Source organism: Littorina saxatilis, linkage group LG16 (assembly GCF_037325665.1).
Source record: "Littorina saxatilis isolate snail1 linkage group LG16, US_GU_Lsax_2.0, whole genome shotgun sequence".
NCBI lineage: Eukaryota > Metazoa > Mollusca > Gastropoda > Littorinimorpha > Littorinidae > Littorina > Littorina saxatilis.
Genome location: NC_090260.1, coordinates 25,185,220 through 25,204,259, shown reverse-complemented (window position 1 = coordinate 25,204,259; position 19,040 = coordinate 25,185,220). Strand labels below are relative to the sequence as shown.

Genomic DNA, 19,040 nt, shown 5'->3' with positions numbered 1-19,040 from the left:
GTAAAATGTCATTTGTCATATTTCGGTCTAAAATAAAAATAACGTTTATGTTACGGTTCATTATAATCAGATTTCCAATTTCCTTTTTTTATCGAATGAATGCACAGGTACGCGCTTTATTTTTTTTGGCAAATCACATCATTGTGTGTGTGTGTGTGTGTGTGTGTGTGTGTGTGTGTGTGTGTGTGTGGGCCGGCCGATGTGGGTGGGTGTGGGTGTGTGTGTGTGGTTGTGTGTGTGTTTTGCAAAGAAAGAGAGCTCGGGAAGAGAGAGAGAGAGAGATTGAGACAGAGAGAGAGAGAGAGATGTCCAAAAACTGCATGAATATTTATGTATTAATCTTCATTGATTGAAACGGACTATTCTGCCCTCACTAATAATCTTAACCAAGCACCAATTGTTTGATTCATTATCGTGAAACAATATTTACCTCTGGCGCCTTCTACTCTCAATGTTGCACTGTCTAGGGGCTTTATGGTGATGTTGCATACAGATTTACATATACAGCAAAGCCCTTCTGTTTCATCCATATCAGAAGCTGCACACACAAAAACACCGAATTATCGAAAACAATTGAGGAATTGGATCAAAACAGCAACACTGTGCAAACGGGGAACCATACAAAAGAATGGAAGCAGACCTCTTTCAAATACAAGTAAACCTTTCTAACGTACTCATCAAATGATTGAACAAAAATGTACATTTGAATGATAAAAAGTCACTGACCTTCATGGATTTGGAGTGTCGACATCCACGAAGTGAAAGTTCAACCACTGACGCCCAAAAAAACGCGGAAACGACGCGATTAAGCAAACGCATTCCAACGGGTCGTAGCATCCTTTGTAACAGGCTCACTAACGATGGTAGCGGATGCAGCCAAGGCAATCTGAACCATGCCGCTGATAAGGTGTTGAGTGATACCCCGCACACCTTCCCGCTATGGCTGTACAATGTTGCCTGAATGAATGAGAACGTGGGATTAATTATGCTTTATTTAATTTTATCTCAGTAAATAAACCGTAGATTTTCCTAGATCATTTTTATGTTAAAGGGCTAAATTTTCTCTACAAGTAGACATAAAAAAATCAAATCTTGCAATAATTCTTAGGTTGTTTTCTGGGCTGACTAGATAACGAGTCACCCACAATGAAATGTTTGTACGATCGACTGCACTTAAATTAGCGGCTACATTGACATAAGTGAAGTACATAAATGTGCACACAAAAAATGTGCCCATAGAACAATATTTTTACACATCACCATACATGTCTTGATCGAGCTGTCTTGAGACAGGAAAAAAACAACCAGCGTTAAATGGAACAAAATGTTTACACTTTGGCAAACATGTGAATGAAAAGTAGTTAAAATGTAAAGTTGGTTCTGCGAACAACAAAATGTTTACAATGCATTGTGCACAGTGAAGCAAAATGTTTACAGATCACCATGCATATGTATAGAGAAAAACACTCTCACACAACGCTAAATGTGCAAATGAACTGTGTGCACATCGTCATGCTTACAATTGGGAGCTGGAGAAAAAGACAGCACTAATGATCGCAATGAAGAACACTATCATAGTTGCACATCAGTACACCCATACTTGCAAACAGTACAGCAAAAGTACAGTTTGTTCACTCACACACACACACACACACACAGTAGCAAACTCAAAGGGATTGAAAAAATGCAATCATGTGCAAAATGAACAAAATATCAATGTATATGTAACAACTAAAACCACACACAACACACTGAACTAAAGTTGCAAAGGTGTGTACAAAGAGAATAAAAACAAATATTTACATATCACCAACTTAGGTTTGAAATGATCTGAATGCAAACATAGTTGCACATCCAGTCACTCTGTAAGGCAAGTACCCTGACTTTGACAACAAAAGCTATCTTTCGAGACCATCATCAACCAATTTTGAGATGCAGAACACATGTAATGAGCGCTTTTGCTGCTGGCCCTGCTTACCTCCCCTGGCGCGAGCGCCAGAGGACACGGGTGAAAAATCGCTTCTTTGCGATGTGTAAATCGGTACTTTTCTATTTTATTCTGCAGCTTAGGTAACTGCGCATAAGTCTTCATTGTTTTTTTAAATGTGTGGTGTCGAGGTATGTACGAATCATATGCTACCCATCTTTTACACATGGCGCAGTTACCTAAGCTGCAGAAATTAAATTCTTTCTTTTTTTCTTTATTTGGTGTTTAACGTCGTTTTCAACCATTCAAGGTTATATCGCGACGGCAGAAATTAAATAGAAAAGTACCGATTTACACATCGCAAAGAAGCAATTTTTAACCCGTGTCCTCTAGCGCTCGCGCCAGGGAGGTAAGAGGCTTCTCTCCCTTGGGCCCAGGGAGGTGACCAATGCTACAGACCTGTTTACCCCTAAAACATTGCATGTGTATTTTCTGGGAGCAAAATGAGGCAAATGTGTAGTTTTGTAATTGAATGTGTAGAATTTCTCGTCGACCTATCACAACAACAAGAACAATGATTGCTACTTTTTACCACATGTATTGATTGACTGACGGAAAAATGGGAATTGCAGACAGTGCAATGAGCATGATGTTTTTCTTTCCGCGAAGACAAGGCATGGGTAGTCCTGATGATATTTTGGCAGAAAGACTTGGTTCGGCGCATTGCTCGTCTTTTTCTTTTTGGTCGGTGGCCTTTCGGAGTCATTTTCTTCACAGTTCTCATCTTCACTTTCGTGTGCTCTGCGTTCAGCCATTGTGTCGAAACGCCCGCATGGTTTGGCAGTAACGCTTTCAGTTGTGCCCGGCATTTGCTTGGAGAAGCCTATTCGGCATTAACAAGCTACAACGCAACGCCCGTGGGCGCTTTACGCAGCAAACGACTGCTGGCCGAAAACATGGATTGGAAAATGGATCGGTCAAGGGAGATGAAAATTACGGATTGTGATATGCGTAGCCGAAACAATACCGTTTGCGTGCAGGGACGGGGCGGTGTGAGAGCACATCGGGACAAGGAACAGGCGTAAAGACGAAAAAGAAAAAAAGAAATTTTTTTTTTTTTTTTTTTTTTAAATACCGTTTGCGTAGAAAACGACAGACTTGCGTAGTTGCGTAGTATATTATTCAAATTCGTAGTTTACTACGCTCAATGTGTAGTGTAAACAGGTCTGATGCTATTAGCAAAACCGCTCGTTGTAAAAAGTACATCAATAGTTTGTTCACACACTGTAGCAGCTAAATTGGGTGTGGGTTGTGGATCATGGTGTTACACATCAGCAAATAGGAATGAAAAAGTAATATACAGTGGGTTCTGTCGTTAAATGGTGCCCTTTTATGAGATTTCAGTCAATGTGGACAGTCTGAGAATTCAGTCAATGTGACAAAATGATTTTGTCAGGCTTCAATTAAGAAGCATGCTACATTGCTAGTTAAAATGTGTAAAAACAATACGTAACACCAATTATAGAATTGGGAAAGAAATCTTGTCGCAGTTCATGTCACCCACAATGAAGAGTGGACAAAGTTGTCGATACCTGATCACTAACTGCAGCGGAAGAGAGTGGACATCCCCCGATCTGTCGCCTTGTCTGCAGAAGCGAATGACGTCTTCCTATGTGAAGAAAATGAGAAAAAAGAATATATAGATTGTACACAGGTGTATGGGTAAAATTGAACTTGAGCGTGTTAAATTCATAGCTCATAATTTAATAATTAAACTAGGCTTACGTAGGAAGGTGAAGTTTAATTAGAATTATTTTGAGCCTAATGGCAGGAAGGAGTAGTTACGTGAGTATCAGCGCATGCGCCCAGGGAAGACCAGTATTTAGAGCTCGGAGCAGTCACTAGGCTTACATATTAGGGAGGGATACATTCAATCAGATTCATTCTGAGCCCGACAGGGAGGGCACGTAACTACTCCTTCCTGCCATTAGGCTCAAAATAATTCTAATTAAACTTCACCTTCCTACGTAAGCCTAGTTTAATTATTAAATTATTTATCACCTAATTTTAGTCATACGTAGTCACGTGAGATTTTAGAGCCCCTAGTGACTGCGAAACAAACATGAGAATCCAATTGCAATTGCCAACATTTATTTCGGCATTACAGAACTGTTTGAACAATAACTTGAACAAAATTCAATTTGGCACAAATTCATATTACATCATGATTTTAAACTCCAACCGAATGTTCAGTTTTTCTTAACGAAACTATCAAGCACAGACTGTGCAAAGTTAGATTTTTCTTTCACATTTCTCTTGTAGAACCGAATGAAAGTTCGTTCAGACGACCTCCCGCAGTGGGGCACTGCGGTTATGAAATTAAAGGCCCCTCCTGTTTTTGGAACCGCAGGAGCTTTCTAGTTTGCTGTTAGGTAGATTTTTGGTTCCTCTTTCCTGTCATGCTCTCGTTTTCTTCATGAATTCTTTTCTTTTTTCTGCCTTCTTGCTCATTCACCTGTATTTTTTCCAAAAAATCTCTTCTCTTGCCGCTTGTCTCGCGATTCATGTATAGTTTAATCTGTTAGTGTTCTGATGTAAGTCCAGCAGTAGATAGGTTAAGCCTATTTTAACATACTGGAAACTGGTAATCTTCCAGTAGGTATTAATTTAGTTTCACTAAAGCCTGCTGGGACACAAGTAATGGGTTAGTGCATTTGTAAACAGGAATCGCTTGACAAGTGGCCCCCTTCATCCCCCCTTCCTCGTCCTGATATGGCTCTGCGTAGTCGGCTGGACGTTAAGCAACAAATAAACAAACAAACAATCGTTCAGACGACCAGCCAGCCGCTTTCAGGATTGTTGACAAATTAGCACCTTGCTTTGCCGCCGCCGAGCAACTCGCGGAGCGGGTTGAGTGCGAACTGTAACTGTCAGTGTCCACACCTGCCTGTCGTAACATTTCCTTCACCCATCTGGCAAAAGAATTCCTGGATATTGGTGCATGAGGCTTTTGATATGAAATAAAGAGTTCTCTCCCTTTCCTCAATTTCTCAGTCTTTTCCAGGTACACTCTCAAATGATCCATCAAACAAAGTTTACGATTCTGTACAAACTCAAAAATTTCAGCTGGCTCAGTATGAACCCCAGGCTTGGTGTGCTTAGGCCAAAAAAAAAAAATTGTCTGTTTAGGGTAACATGACCAAAATAAGTAGGGTCGGTAGGTAGGTAGTTTTTTTTTTTTTTTTTTTTTTTTTTTTTGTAAATGCTATGTTGGCTGAACATTCACTTCTTATATTTGATGAATACATGTTTCAAAACTAACGTATAAATAAAACAGAGAGAAAGGGAGAGAAAGAAACGCCAAATGTCTCTTTTTAGCATTTTTACCTCTTTTTTTTTCTTTTTTTTTTTTGAAATCAAAAAAAAGTTTTTGGGTCGGCGCCAAATCGATAGGGTCGGTCGGGTTACCCTAAACAGACAATTTTTTTTTTTTGGCCTTATGCTTGTCAGAAAACCACAGTACACACTTATTTGAAAACAATCTCACATCATCAAGTTTTAACAAATGCAGGGCATTTCCTCTTTGCCCTGTGAGTAATGAAAGCAACAAAGCTGTTCTTGAAGATAACTGTTTCAAAGTTAGCTCCCTTGTATCAGGCAATGTACACAGATAGTCTAATACACTTCCTACATCCCAAGTGTCAGAATGCTTGGGCAAAGCTGGTCTCTGGTCAAAAACACCTTTTAGTAACCGACACACTTCTGGATGATTGCCAATAGTCAAACCGTCTATACGCGGAAGATAAGCGGACAAAGCAGACCTAGCAGAGTTCACAGCACTGAAACACGCTCCAGCGTCAAAGAGATCAGCCAGAAAATTACAAACATGCACCACTGAAGGTGACAGCACATCTATATCTTTGTCTTTAACATACTGCTTCCACTTCTGAATGTAGGTGTTGTAGGCTTTCTGAGTCAACGGTCTCCAGGAGTTTAACATAAGGGAAGATGCTTGGCCCGAAAACCCCTGATGAGTCAATCTGCTCCTGATATCTTGCATGCCAGAAGTTGAAGGCGTGGTAGAAGACGATGCCTCGTCCTGGGGTGACTTGGCAAAGACAGCAGGTTGATGGAGGACGGCAGCCTCACCGGGTCTGTAGTCAGCAGCTTCAGCAGCACTGGCCACCACACCTGTGTCTTCCACTCTGGAACGATGATGACACCAGAAGCCTTGTCTCTGCGCACCTTCTGGAGCACTCTCAGGATTATGCTAAAAGGAGGAAAAGCATAGAAAGTTAGGCTTTGCCAAAAGAGTGAAAATGCATCAACAGCATGTGCCTCTGGATCAGCTTTGAATGACACATAACAGGAACGCTGAGTATTTATCCTGGAAGCAAACAAATCAATGTGAGGTGAAACTACCAGCTGAACCAACGCTTCTTCCAGCACATCACTGTTGAGTTTCCACTCAGCATCAACATTAATTCTCCTGGATTCTTCATCTGCTGCAGTGTTTTCTTTACCAGGAATGTGTGCAGAACTCAACCACACTCCCCTTGCAATGCACCACTGCCAGATACAAAATGCTAAGTCATTGCAAGAGTCAGAATGAGATGTCCCCATATTATTAATACAGGCAACAGCAGTGGAATTGTCCAACAGTAAACGCACATGCTTCTAGCTCACTTTAGACTCAAAACACTTGAGAGCAAAATATGCTGCCTTGAGCTCCAAGTAGTTTATATGGAAAGCAGCCTCAGTGGGTAGCCACAGTCCACCTGATCTTTCTTCCTCACAAACACAGCCCCATCCTGATAGCGATGCATCAGACGCTACCGTGATATCAGGCTGAGAAACTGCAATGACATTATATGCAGTGCTCACATTCTCTATCCACCAGCTCAGCTCATCTTTGGCTGTAACAGAAAGTACCGTACAACTATCATAATTGCCTTTTTCTTTTTTCAGAGCAGCCTTTTTGACACTCTCAAGTTTACGATAGAACAGTGGCCCATACCTTACTGCTGGGAAACTAGCCACCAACTTCCCAATGACTTTAGCCAAATCTCGAATTGTGATGAGCTGGACTTTCAAAGCACGCTTGCAACACTCAATAAGATTATCAGATCTAACTTTGGTCAAAGAGACTGTCATTGCAATAGAATCAATCAGTACTCCAAGGTACTGGATTTTCTGTGTTGGCTCAAGCACTGATTTCTCATGGTGCACCACAAACCCAAGAGAGCGAAGAAGCTGCACCGTCGCCAGAACGTTCTCAATACACTCAGATTCAGTATCTGCAACAAGAAGAGAATCATCCAAAAAAGAGGTAGACAAATGTCCATCCTCTCTCAATTTTGCAAAAACAGGCTTCATGAGCTTGGTAAACTTTCTTGGAGCTAAAGCCAGTCCATTGGGCATAGAATCGCCAGAGCTGTCCTTCCCAAAGAAATCTCAAGAATTTTTTATCGTCTTCTGCAACAGCCACAGTGTAATATGCATCCTTCAAATCTACTGATGTCATGTAGCAGCCTGGTGTAACCAAATTCAGGGCAACTTGGAGTGTATCCATTTTGAAGTGCTTATAAGTGATGTCCTGATTTAAGCGTTTTAGATTCAGAATCATGCGGTGTGACCCATCCTTTTTTGGACGTGTGAATACCGGGGACAAGTGTTCCCCAGGCACTGACAAGCACTTGGACAAAACTTTTTTCTTACAAAGCTTACGTATTTCGCAGTCAATCACTTCTTTTTCTGTTTGGTTCAATGTTGCCTGACAGGCTGACGAAGGAAGTTCAGCAGTTTCAAATTCTAGCCTTACTCCCTTAACTGTATCCAAAATTTCTGGATCAGAAGTAAGCTTTTGCCAGACTGGGTAAAACCGTTGTAAACGACCACCTTCAAAGTTCTCTGCTTCTAATTTCAGTTGTTTACATAATAAAGGCAACGATCTGTAATAGTCACTCACCTTATCGACCAATTTTGTGCCTAGGTTCTTCTGTACTGAGGGCGTGCCTTCCCCCCGAAGTGTCTCTGGGTTTGGCTGCCTCGACCCCTCTGGTGGTTCCAGTGACTGTTCTTTTTCCCTAAAAAATGTGGCTTGTAGCGGTAGTTAGTCATAGCATTAGCACCACCATACTTTGTTTTCTGAGTCCCACTTGGACCTGCCACAGGTGTCAAACTTGACCCCAATTTGTCCATTTCTTTGATGTCCTTCATGGAAGTTGCTAGGTTATCCCCAAACAACCACTTGTCACTGACCGGAACAGAATCAGAACAAAGACCAGCAAGGTTTGCATTTAGAAACGGCCGGATACCTTGCCTGCGACGGATAGAAAGAGAATGAAAAGCACTACCTGCCAGAGCAATCGCATCGCCATTCTTTTCTATGGCTTCACCAATTTTCTTCCTTGATTCTGCATCTGCATTTATCTTTGCATGGATCTCTGAGTGCTCTCTGCCAGTGCTGTGCCGGCAGTAGCAATGGCTTTCTGCATGTGTGAAAATTTTATGTCACTATTCCTTGCTTCCCCAGTCATAGACTTCCATATTTCTGGGTTCACCAAAGGTGTCTGTAGAGCCCCGCATATTTCGGGCCTGACATATTTCTCCATTCTATCTTTCGTTTTTTCTTCGGAAAGCTTACTCCGGAATTTCTTGTTGATCAATTCAGCAAGAGAAGTAGCTACAGCTGCACTAGTTTTCTCTTTCCCTTCTAGATCTTTGTCTAGTTCTGCGATCAAATCTTCCTCTTGATCACTAGGATGAACGGAAACCGTGTCATCCTGAATCTCACCTTCTGATGCGTATCTTGCATCGTCATCTTTCGAAGGTGACGGTTTCGTTTTATCTTTTGGAACGTCTGACGTCACATCAGAATCACTTTCCGAACTTATACGCTTCCTCTTCCGGTCAGTTTTTGCGAAGCGCTGTTCGATCGCGGCAGCAAACATTTCGAACCTTCGCGTCCACTGCGCGTCCATTTTCTCTAATGCAGCTTCCACGCTGTTTGAATCACTGGATGCCTTATCTTTTGAAACACCAGAACTCTCCTTCTCCTTTGCTGCACCGCATTGCGAATTTTCCGCCATTGCTATGACCTACTTTGGGTCCGAAAACGCCAGTCTCTGCTGACTCAGTGATCGCTTTGTTCACGTACACTACGCCAAACTTTGTGGCTCACAGTGCTCCCCAACTACGTCCTCTATGAGACAGGGAAATAGTAGTGCAAAAAACTGAAAGCACCGTCTCGCAAGACAAACAAAATGACTACCAAAAACCAAAGTGTTAGGCTACTACGTGAGGGGGTACCGCCAACCGGTCGAAGATTTTACCCGTCGGATCTCGAAAATATGAAAGGGTACTCACCCACAGCTTGTTAAATCAATCGGAACAATCTTCAGTAGTAAACTACGTGAGTATGAACTCAATACATTACCGCAAAGATTAACTATTTAATCAAACATCGAGCAACACTAAACACCTGTCCGACCCCTGGAAAAACATGGCGCCAACTGGTCTTCCCTGGGCGCATGCGCTGATACTCACGTGACTACGTATGACTAAAATTAGGTGATAAATAATTCAGAGGCATTTAAGTCTCCAAATTTGCAGAACGTGCACTTACAATCACCCAAATAAATTAAAAATGCTGAAATTTGTAGAACCTGCATTTGCTATCAATTCATTGGGATTTACCTGTCAAGTGTGGACAAAGTTGTCGATGCCTGAACACCAACAGCAGCGGAAGAGAGTGGACATCCCCCTATCTGTCGCCTTGTCTGCGGAAGAGAATGACGTCTTCCTATGTGAAGAAAATGAGGAAAAAGAAAATGAGGAAAAAGAATATATAGATTGTACACAGGTGTATGGGTAAATTTGAACTTTAGTGTGTTAAATTCATAGCTCATAATTCAGTGGCATTTAAGTCTCTAAATTTGTAGAACGTGCTCTTGTTGAATCCCAAATAAATTAAAAATGCTGAAATGTTTAGAACCTGCATTTGCTATGACCCAAATTAATGAAAAATGCTGAAGTTTTGAACACAATCATCCGTCAATTAATTGGGATTTACCTGTCAAGGGTGGACAAAGTTGTCGATGCCTGATCACTAACTGCAGCGGAAAAGAGTGGACATCCCCCTATCTGTCGCCTTGTCTGCGGAAGCGAATGACGTCTTCCTATGTGAAGAAAATGAGAAAAAAGAATATATAGATTGTACACAGGTGTATAGGTAAATTTGAACTTTAGCGTGTTAAATTCATAGTGGACATCCCCCGATCTGTCGCCTTGTCTGCGGAAGCGAATGACGTCTTCCTATGTGAAGAAAATGAGAAAAAAGAATATATAGATTGTACACAGGTGTATGGGTAAAATTGAACTCGAGCGTGTTAAATTCATAGCTCATAATTCAGAGGCATTTAAGTCTCCAAATTTGTAGAACGTGCACTTGCAATCACCCAAATAAATTAAAAATGCTGAAATTTGTAGAACCTGCATTTGCTATCAATTCATTGGGATTTACCTGTCAAGTGTGGACAAAGTTGTCGACTGTCACGTTTCGCTATATCACATAAGGTGATTATGAAACGGTTAGTTACTTCTAACTAACTAACCACACCACGATCCACTCTCGCAGTCATACAATTAAATAGAAACAACAAAAGTATAAGTTTCAGACGCCTGTTTATGTAATAACTCGCCACCTCCATCGAGACTCCACTCAAAATATGTTCTTTTACGTTCAAAACGTAAAATCAATGGTCATTGACAAAATGCCAGTTAGAATATAGAAAATTATAGTAACACGCTGATCCCGTGTAAAGTTAGGAAAAATAACTGATCTGCCTAAAGTGCTGGTTAATGCAGGTGTCACACACCCCACGTTGTCACCACTCGAATATAATCACAAATATAAAAGATGACAACGGTGGTAAACAGGGTGCAAAGACATGGTGCACTTAGCGTTTTTCCTTCTGTCACTGAGTGGACGGCCTGTAATTAGAGAATGTCATCGATCCAGTTGTCGACTCTCGGAATGTCGCTGAACATCTGTTTGATTGTTTTGTGAAACACCTCACTAGCACTAGACCGCCCTGATATGGCCCTTCGTGGTCGGCTGGGCGTTAAGCAAACGAACAAACAAACAAACAAACACTAGCACTAGCAAGACCCATCGGCAGTCTTTTGAAGACATACCGCCCGAACGGTGTTTGCATGCAGCAAAGTTTTGAGCTTTCTTCGTCTAGTGGTATTTGCCAAAATCCACTTTGTGCGTCTAGCTTTGTGAAAACTTCAGCTCCTTGAAGCTGCGATGTTACTTCGTCTACGGTAGGCAGAGCGAAATGCTCACGTCTCACCGCAACGTTTAGATCTTTTGGATCCATGCAGATTCTCAGGCTTTTATCTGGTTTCTCTACCACGACCATACTGCTATCCCGCAGTGGGGCACTGCGGTTATGAAATTAAAAGCCCCTCCTGTTTTTGGAACCGCAGGAGCTTTCTAGTTTGCTGTTAGGTAGATTTTTGGTTCCTCTTTCCTGTCATGCTCTCTTTTTCTTCATGAATTCTTTTCCTTTTTCTGCCTTCTTGCTCATTCACCTGTATTTTTTCCAAAAATCTCTTCTCTTGCCGCTTGTCTCGCGATTCATGTACAGTTTAATCTGTTAGTGTTCTGATGTAAGTCCAGCAGTAGATAGGTTAAGCCTATTTTAACATACTGGAAACTGGTAATCTTCCAGTAGGTATTAATTTAGTTTTACTAAAGCCTGCTGGGACACAAGTAATGGGTTAGTGCATTTGTAAACAGGAATCGCTTGACAAGTGGCCCCCTTCATCCCCCCCTTCCTCGTCCTGATATGGCTCTGCGTAGTCGGCTGGACGTTAAGCAACAAATAAATAAACAAACAAACCATACTGCTAACCCATTCTGTTGGACCTTCTTGTTTTTCAATAACCCCTAACTGTTCCATCCTATCAAGTTCTGCCTTGATTTTATCTTTGAGTGCAAACGGAACCTTTCTCGGAGGTTGAATGACAGGTTTGACTGTTGGATCAAGTTGGATTTTATGTGGTTTGTCCAGACACCCTAGATCTTTGAATACATCTGCGTATTCTTTGTCCACCATGTCTGTGTTGACAGTCATAATTTTGATTATGTTCAGTTTTGTGGTGGAATCAAGTCCCAAAATGGCATGTTGATCTGTGTCTACAACAAAGAAAGTCAGTTCTTCTCCCATCACTGAAAGAGTACACTTTCCACAAACTTTGAGTTTGTTTCCCGTAAAACTTGTGAGTTTTGTTTTTGTGTCTTTGAGGGTTGTTTTGTTTTTCATTCGTTTGAAAACAGTTTTGGGCATGACATTGGCCTGTGCCCCCGTGTCAACCTTAAATTTGACTGTGACCCCCTTTACATCTGTTGTGACAAACAGCTCATTGTCTTTTACTTTAATTAGTGCTTGACAGAGCACTTACGTACAGATCTTCTTCTTCTTCTTCTGTATCTGTGTCATGTTCCTGCATGGCATGTACCTTTTTCTTGCTCTTGCAATGTGTTGCAAAATGATTTTTGTATCCGCATTTGTAACATGTTTTGCCAAACGCCGGACAGTTACGTTTTTCATGTGTTTTGCCACATTTTATGCATTTATGATTTGTTTGACGGGATGCTTTTTCTTTGTGACTGTGACCTTTGTGCTGGCTCACTTTGTGCACTGTAGCTTCTTGTTCTTGTTTGGGATTTGCTATGTCTTTTGTTTGGATTTGTGCTGCTTCTGCTGCTTTGCACATTTCTACTGCTAGCTTTAGAGTAAGACCTCTGACCTCTAGCAGTTTTTCCCTTGACCTAACATCCTTTATCCCCAGAACCATTTTATCCCTCAACATCCTGTCTTCTTGGTCACCAAAACCACATGTCTTTGCTAATTTTCTCAAAGATTGTACATACGAATCAATGTTTTCATCATCATCTTGATTTCTATGGTGAAATATGAAAGCTTCATACACTTCATTTGTCTCCCCCACAAAAAATTGTTCGTATTTCTGTGTCACATGTGTCAGGTTTTCTTTGTCTTCGCCGTCTGCGAAATCAAACCCCTCTAACAGTTCAGCATTATCCTCCCCCATACATGCTAGAAATACCGCAGTTTTCAGTTCGTTAGCTTCATTTTCCAACCTGGTAGCCTTGGAGTAGTTGGCGAAAGTTCTTCGGAAACGCTCCCATTCCTTTCTTCCCGCTCCAGTTGGTAGTTTTGTTGGGGTTGGTATGCTGGAGGTGAATCCTTTCGGACGTTGTTGTCCCGGCGCCTGTGGCTGTTGCGCCATCTTGTTTTCCACGTGCGTCGTCTGCTGGAGTGTCGTCTGTTGCCCCCGGCTCGCTCTAGCATAAGTCTTGATGCTTTTTGGCAGACTGCATGCTCTGTTGCCTCTCTTGGTTAGTTAGACAGCGCGGACTTCTGACACCATGTTGTGTTTCTTGTCTGCATGGGTGTGTGTTGATACGTATGCATACTCACAGACATAAAGAGCAAGACAGTTATTTCACACATGAAATCTATCTTTGCCAGACATGGCATTCCACAAGAGGTAGTTTCAGACAATGGGACACAGTACACCAGTGAGGAATTCAAAACATTCTCAAAACAGTGGGAATTCAAACATACAACATCCAGTCCCACATATCCAAAAGCAAATGGTTTTGCAGAAAGAATGGTACAAACCATGAAGAATCTTCTGACAAAAACACATGAGAGTGGAGAAGATTTGTATTTAGCAATGCTGAACTACAGGTCCACACCAGTCAACAACACAATGCCATCACCAGCAGAATTGTTGACAAACAGAAAGTTCAGAACAAGACTCACTCTCAGAATGAAACCAAAGAAAAACAAAATCATGAGAGAAATGAAAAGACAACAAGAAAAATCAAAACAACAGTATGGCAAACATGGAAAATCACTTCCAGATTTGCACACACAAGAGAAAGTGTACATGAGAAACAAAGAGGACAAAATATGGGTGCCTGCAACAGTGCAGAAAAAAGCACAAACACCAAGATCATACATTATTCAAACAGACACAGGTACATACAGAAGAAACAGAAGTGACCTACTCAAAGTCAACACAAAGTCAAACCAAGACACACCAATTGAAAACACAGGTGAACAAACAGATGCAGATACAAATCAAAATTGAGTCGCCTGTTGGTGAGATATGTGCGCATTATAAATATTCGTATTATTATTATTATTATTAAAACAAACCTGACAGTCTGCACAGTTCACAAAACAATGAAAATGAAACTCTGGCAAAAAATATAGTGTCACCAACAACCAAAACATCAGAAACAGAAACACAGGCGCATGAAAAAAGCCCTAGGATTCAAACACCAAAAACAACTAGAAGTGGAAGAGTGGTGAAAATGCCAGTAAGAATGAAGGATTTTTTCATGTGATTTGTAAATGAAAGAAAGAATGAAGAATTGTTTTTGTGACATAAAATGATGTTGAGGTGATTGATGTATGAATGACTGTATTATTCAGGAAAATATGTACCAGAAAGGATATATATTTTTGTTTATTTGAAATGTGTCATACTCTGTGACATTGAATGTGGAGTAAGGGGAATGCACAACAGGAGTCCGTCTTGAAATCGCGGGGGTCATAGGTTTGATCGCCAACAAAGTCAAACATACGACTTTATAATTGGCTTTTAGAGCAACAGTGGGTGAATCTAGAGCAATTTGTTTTCTTTGTTCCAGAGTATTATCCCCCCCCCCCCCCCCCCCAAAAAAAAAAAAAAAAAAACACCCACACAACAACAAAACAAAAAACAACTTATTTCCGGTGTCAAATAGACAGCTGGTAATGTCTACCTGCGCCAATATGAAATTTCCAGTTTCATAAGGTTTTCAATTCCGAAGGTATTCTGAGTTCCATCATAAAAAAAGTTGCAGTATCTGGATAAAGGTAAAATAGAATCATTATTTGTAGAGTTCGAGTTATAGGGAACAATAACTCAGGCCTCCAAAATAATACTTTTCAGACAACAGACTTTTAGCCAAACACCCTATACATTTACAAAGAAAAACAACAGAAAAAAGTACAGGCCATACTTCATGAACTGCGACGACTCGAACACTACTGTTTTTTCGCTTTCACTCGCAAGGCCTTCTGGAAATTTTGGAACTTTTCCACAAAGACCTTGCGACTGAAGTCGTCACAACAATCATGCAGTATCGCCTGCATCGTATCGATGTATCTTGGGTCAAGGGGAGGACGAGCCATCTCCCCAGACATACACGACCTTTTTCCAGAAATGGAATACGAAAGCAATTGCTCCTCTGTAAACATGCGAGGAGCAAGTACTTTCACAAGAGTTTTGACATTCTTTGTCATGGAGAGCTGACACGCTCTCTTCAAATCGGACACCGTGAGCCCATTGAATTTGTTGTCATCGGAAGGTTGAGACTCCAACTCAACTCAACTCAACTCAAATTTTATTGGCTTCAATTTTCATAGAAGAATTTGTCTTGCGCTTGGGAGAAAGTAAGAGTATAACATATAAAAACAGCATTCATATCACATTTCATGTATCACACACAGTAATCACTAGTATAAGCCTACAATTATCACATTTGTACCTGTATCATACATGCAAATAAATAGTATCACATTTCCGACAACTGGGCCTGCCGAGAGACTTGGTCCTGCTGAGACGGAGAGAACTGGGCAATTTGATCTCCAGTACCACGACGTTTGGACTCTGGCTCGGTACTTTCTCCAGTACGACTCTCCAACTTGCGCTGTCTAGAACGCAGAGAACGCACTTCGTCTTTCAAATTTTGGAGCTCTCTCTCCAGCAAGGACACCCTGGACTCAAGGATATCCGATGCTCGTCTCTCTCTTCTGAAAAAAAAAGAAGCAAATATTAAAGCATATTAAGGCGTGTCAATAAGACTAAGGAAATCATTGTTGAGCTAAACAATTAGTCATCGACCTGATCATATCGCAGGCTTTTATTTTGTGCAGAGTATTACTCACAATGCCAAAGCTCCTCGAAAGCTGAGAATATTATTTTTTGTTTTCACGTTATTTGTGGCGCCTGTACATTTGCCAAAACTTTGCTTCGAAGTGATAAGATTCAGTCTCCTTTGTGGAAAGCGATTTCACAACAGTTTGAAGGTTTGTCCAGCAGAAAGTCTTTGCGCAAGTTACAGACTGTGAAGTGCACCAACTGAATGTCAACTGCAAATTAGTTATTAAAAATTGCATTGCACAACCCATTTAAGCCTGGCGTCCTTTAAAAAGGACGCTTATATTTTCCCCACCTGATTTACAACACAGACTCTGAGAAAGGTCTAAGTCACTGATTGGTGTTAGGGAGGTAACAACGTTTCAGAAGCTGAGTTGGAGAAAGTTATCTCTCTTGGCAGTAAAGTGTCATGGTGGACATCATTCAAAATCCACATGCTGAGCAGATCAAGATGAGTTCCAAAAGAAGGTAAGGCTATATTTGTGTAATTATCAACATTTTTAATATCATTACTGAAGGTAATTTGAAGACAAAGGCATAATCTAGAAACATATTTTTCTTTTTGTGAATATAGTCCATAGTTTGTGTTATAGGCAGTTTCGATCTGGTGTCCTTTAAAAAGGACGCTAGGGCTAAATGGCCAGAGGTTTTTTCATGTACGGGTTGGGTTTGTTTCAGATTCACTGTGAACGAGGTAATAGATATGCTTGAAGATGATGACTTATTTCAAAGAGCTGACATCTTTCTCGACCCTCCTGAAGTTGATGAGTTGACTGATGAAGATAGTGGTGAAGAAGATGGGGAGTGTGCTGTCCACAACTTGTCCGGACGACAACTGACTGCCAGTGTCACAGCTACTATTGTGGGACTCAGTGGCAGAACTACATTGGGAGAGGAGAACAGTGGTGGTGATGGATATGGCCAAAATCAGGCCATTGATTACCATGCTCAATGAGAGATGCCTCATGTACTTCAAAAAAAATCATGAAGCAACAACATTTGAGTATCGACGAGAGCATGATCCCATACAATGGGGGACACGGTGCAAAGCAATTCATTAGAGGGAAGCCTATACGCTTCGGATACAAGATGTGGGTGCTGGCCACACCCCTTGGGTACTGCGTCCAGTTTGAACCCTACCAAGGAGCAAATGGCAGGCAAGCTAATGCAGATGAGTATCCAGGCATTGGAATGGGTGGAGCCGTGGTGGTTGACCTCATCTCTGAGCTGGAGGAAGAGGAGCCGGAAGATTGTTACCATCTGACCTTTGATAACCTGTTTACAAGTCTGAAGCTTGTTGACGTCCTCACGAGCAAGAAGATTGGATGTACAGGAACGGTTCGTGCCAACAGGACCGAGCAGTGCCCACTGAAGTCAATCAATGAAATGAAGAATACCAAGAGAGGCACTTACGACTTTCAACAGGCCGAAAACACAGGAGTGATAGTGGTTCGATGGAACGACAACAACATCGTCAACGCTGTCTCCAATGCAGCAGGAGTCAACCCTCTGCAGTCAGCCTCCCGGTGCTCCAAGGCAGAGAAAAAACGAGTCAAGATCTCGCAGCCCTTCCTGATCAAACACTATAACAAGACAATGGGCGGGTGCGACAGAATGGACCAGAACATTGCCAAATACCGAGTCTCCATACGATCCAAGAAATGGTGGTGGGCCATTTTCAGCTTCTGTCTTGACCTGTGTGTGCAGCAAACATGGCACATGTACAGGGCAACACCTGCCTCAGAGTACATTCCCATGGATCTTCTGGCAGTTCGGCGTGCCATCGCGGACATCTACCTCAAGAGGTCACACGCTGCTGCCCGCCTGGAACTCCCTAACCATCCTGTCGGACGTGTGGCAAAGCTGGACAGAAGAGTTCCACCAGCAATCAGATGTGATGGGTTGGATCACCTGGTGGAGCACATCTCCAAGCAGAGAAGATGCGCACAATGTGGCAAAAAGGTCAAACAAATCTGCCTGAAGTGCAATGTCCCTCTGCACCGAAAGTACTGTTTTGTGGCATTTCATACTCCTGTGTAATCGGTAACTGACCACTTGACCACTCACAATGAAAGTGAAAAGCTCTGACGAGCTGTACAAAAATCGTTGAAAGCAATTTTGTTTGCACAGATTATTCACATTGGCAGGGTAACAGGAGAGTGACTTGCACCATGTTCAGAGGTTGTTTTTGTTTTTTTGTTTGTTTATTTTTTTAAAATAATGGACAGTTAATCCGTTACTTTGTATTGTTTATAAACCGAAAGTTAAAAACTTTTTTGAAAACAAGTGTTTGTGTTAATAAATTTCATTGAAAACTTTTAGAAACTTGTTCCTTTCACTATTGTATATGTTTGATAAACCTCTACCCTCTCGATCCTAGCGTCCTTTTTAAAGGACGCTTGAAAAAAATGCTGTAGACACAAGAAAAAGTAAAAAAATCAGAAAAGAAATACATATTGTGTCTTAGAATTTTATTTGCTATTAAAAAACGCAAAACAAAAAAACAAAAAAATCTCGGCAAAAAGGGGTTAATATGGACCACTTGTTCTTTCAAGTGGTGTTCAAAGTGCTGAATCGACTTTCTAAAGCTGGCGGAATAGACTTCCTACCAAAAATAATATCTAGCAAACAATAACATAAAATGAACCTTCACATTTATGAGGCAAAGAAGAAAAGTGTGGTTTATAATTCAAGTTCAATAATACCTGGGAGCAAAGTAAGCTGGCATCTCCTGGGAGGTAGGCGAGGCCTGCAAGGTAGAAGAACCCTGCGGGGTAGAGGTAGCAGGAGGAGAGGCCTCTGATCTTTTTGATGTGTTGACTGATCTGACTTCAGTTCCTGCACCATTTTTAACTTTCCATGCATGATGTACATTCAAATCAATCAATGGTTCAGTTATATATCACTTATCGGTTATTTCTTGAATATCTGTTGTTCCATGAGTTCTAAATTTTCATACATAGTCTTTTACATAGATCTGTCAATATTTTTACTTACTTTTGGCAATTCTTGCAGTTTCTTTTGTGGTGATGCTGTCATATAAATCTACAGCCGAATTTCTAACATTCAGAAATTGTTCTGT

General features: G+C 41.2%; 2 long non-coding RNA genes across 2 annotated transcripts in view; one reads left to right on the top strand and one right to left on the bottom strand.

The window, feature by feature from the left end:
- The window catches only part of LOC138950679 (uncharacterized), a 363,039-nt gene that overhangs the window by 201,237 nt on the left and 142,762 nt on the right, over positions 1–19,040 (top strand). The gene's annotated exons all lie outside the window — the stretch shown is intronic.
- Positions 4,062–5,082, bottom strand: LOC138949804 (uncharacterized). The gene is made up of 2 exons (XR_011450460.1): positions 4,765–5,082; positions 4,062–4,276 (listed from the first exon to the last, which is right to left on the bottom strand). It is a non-coding gene; the product is annotated as an uncharacterized lncRNA (long non-coding RNA).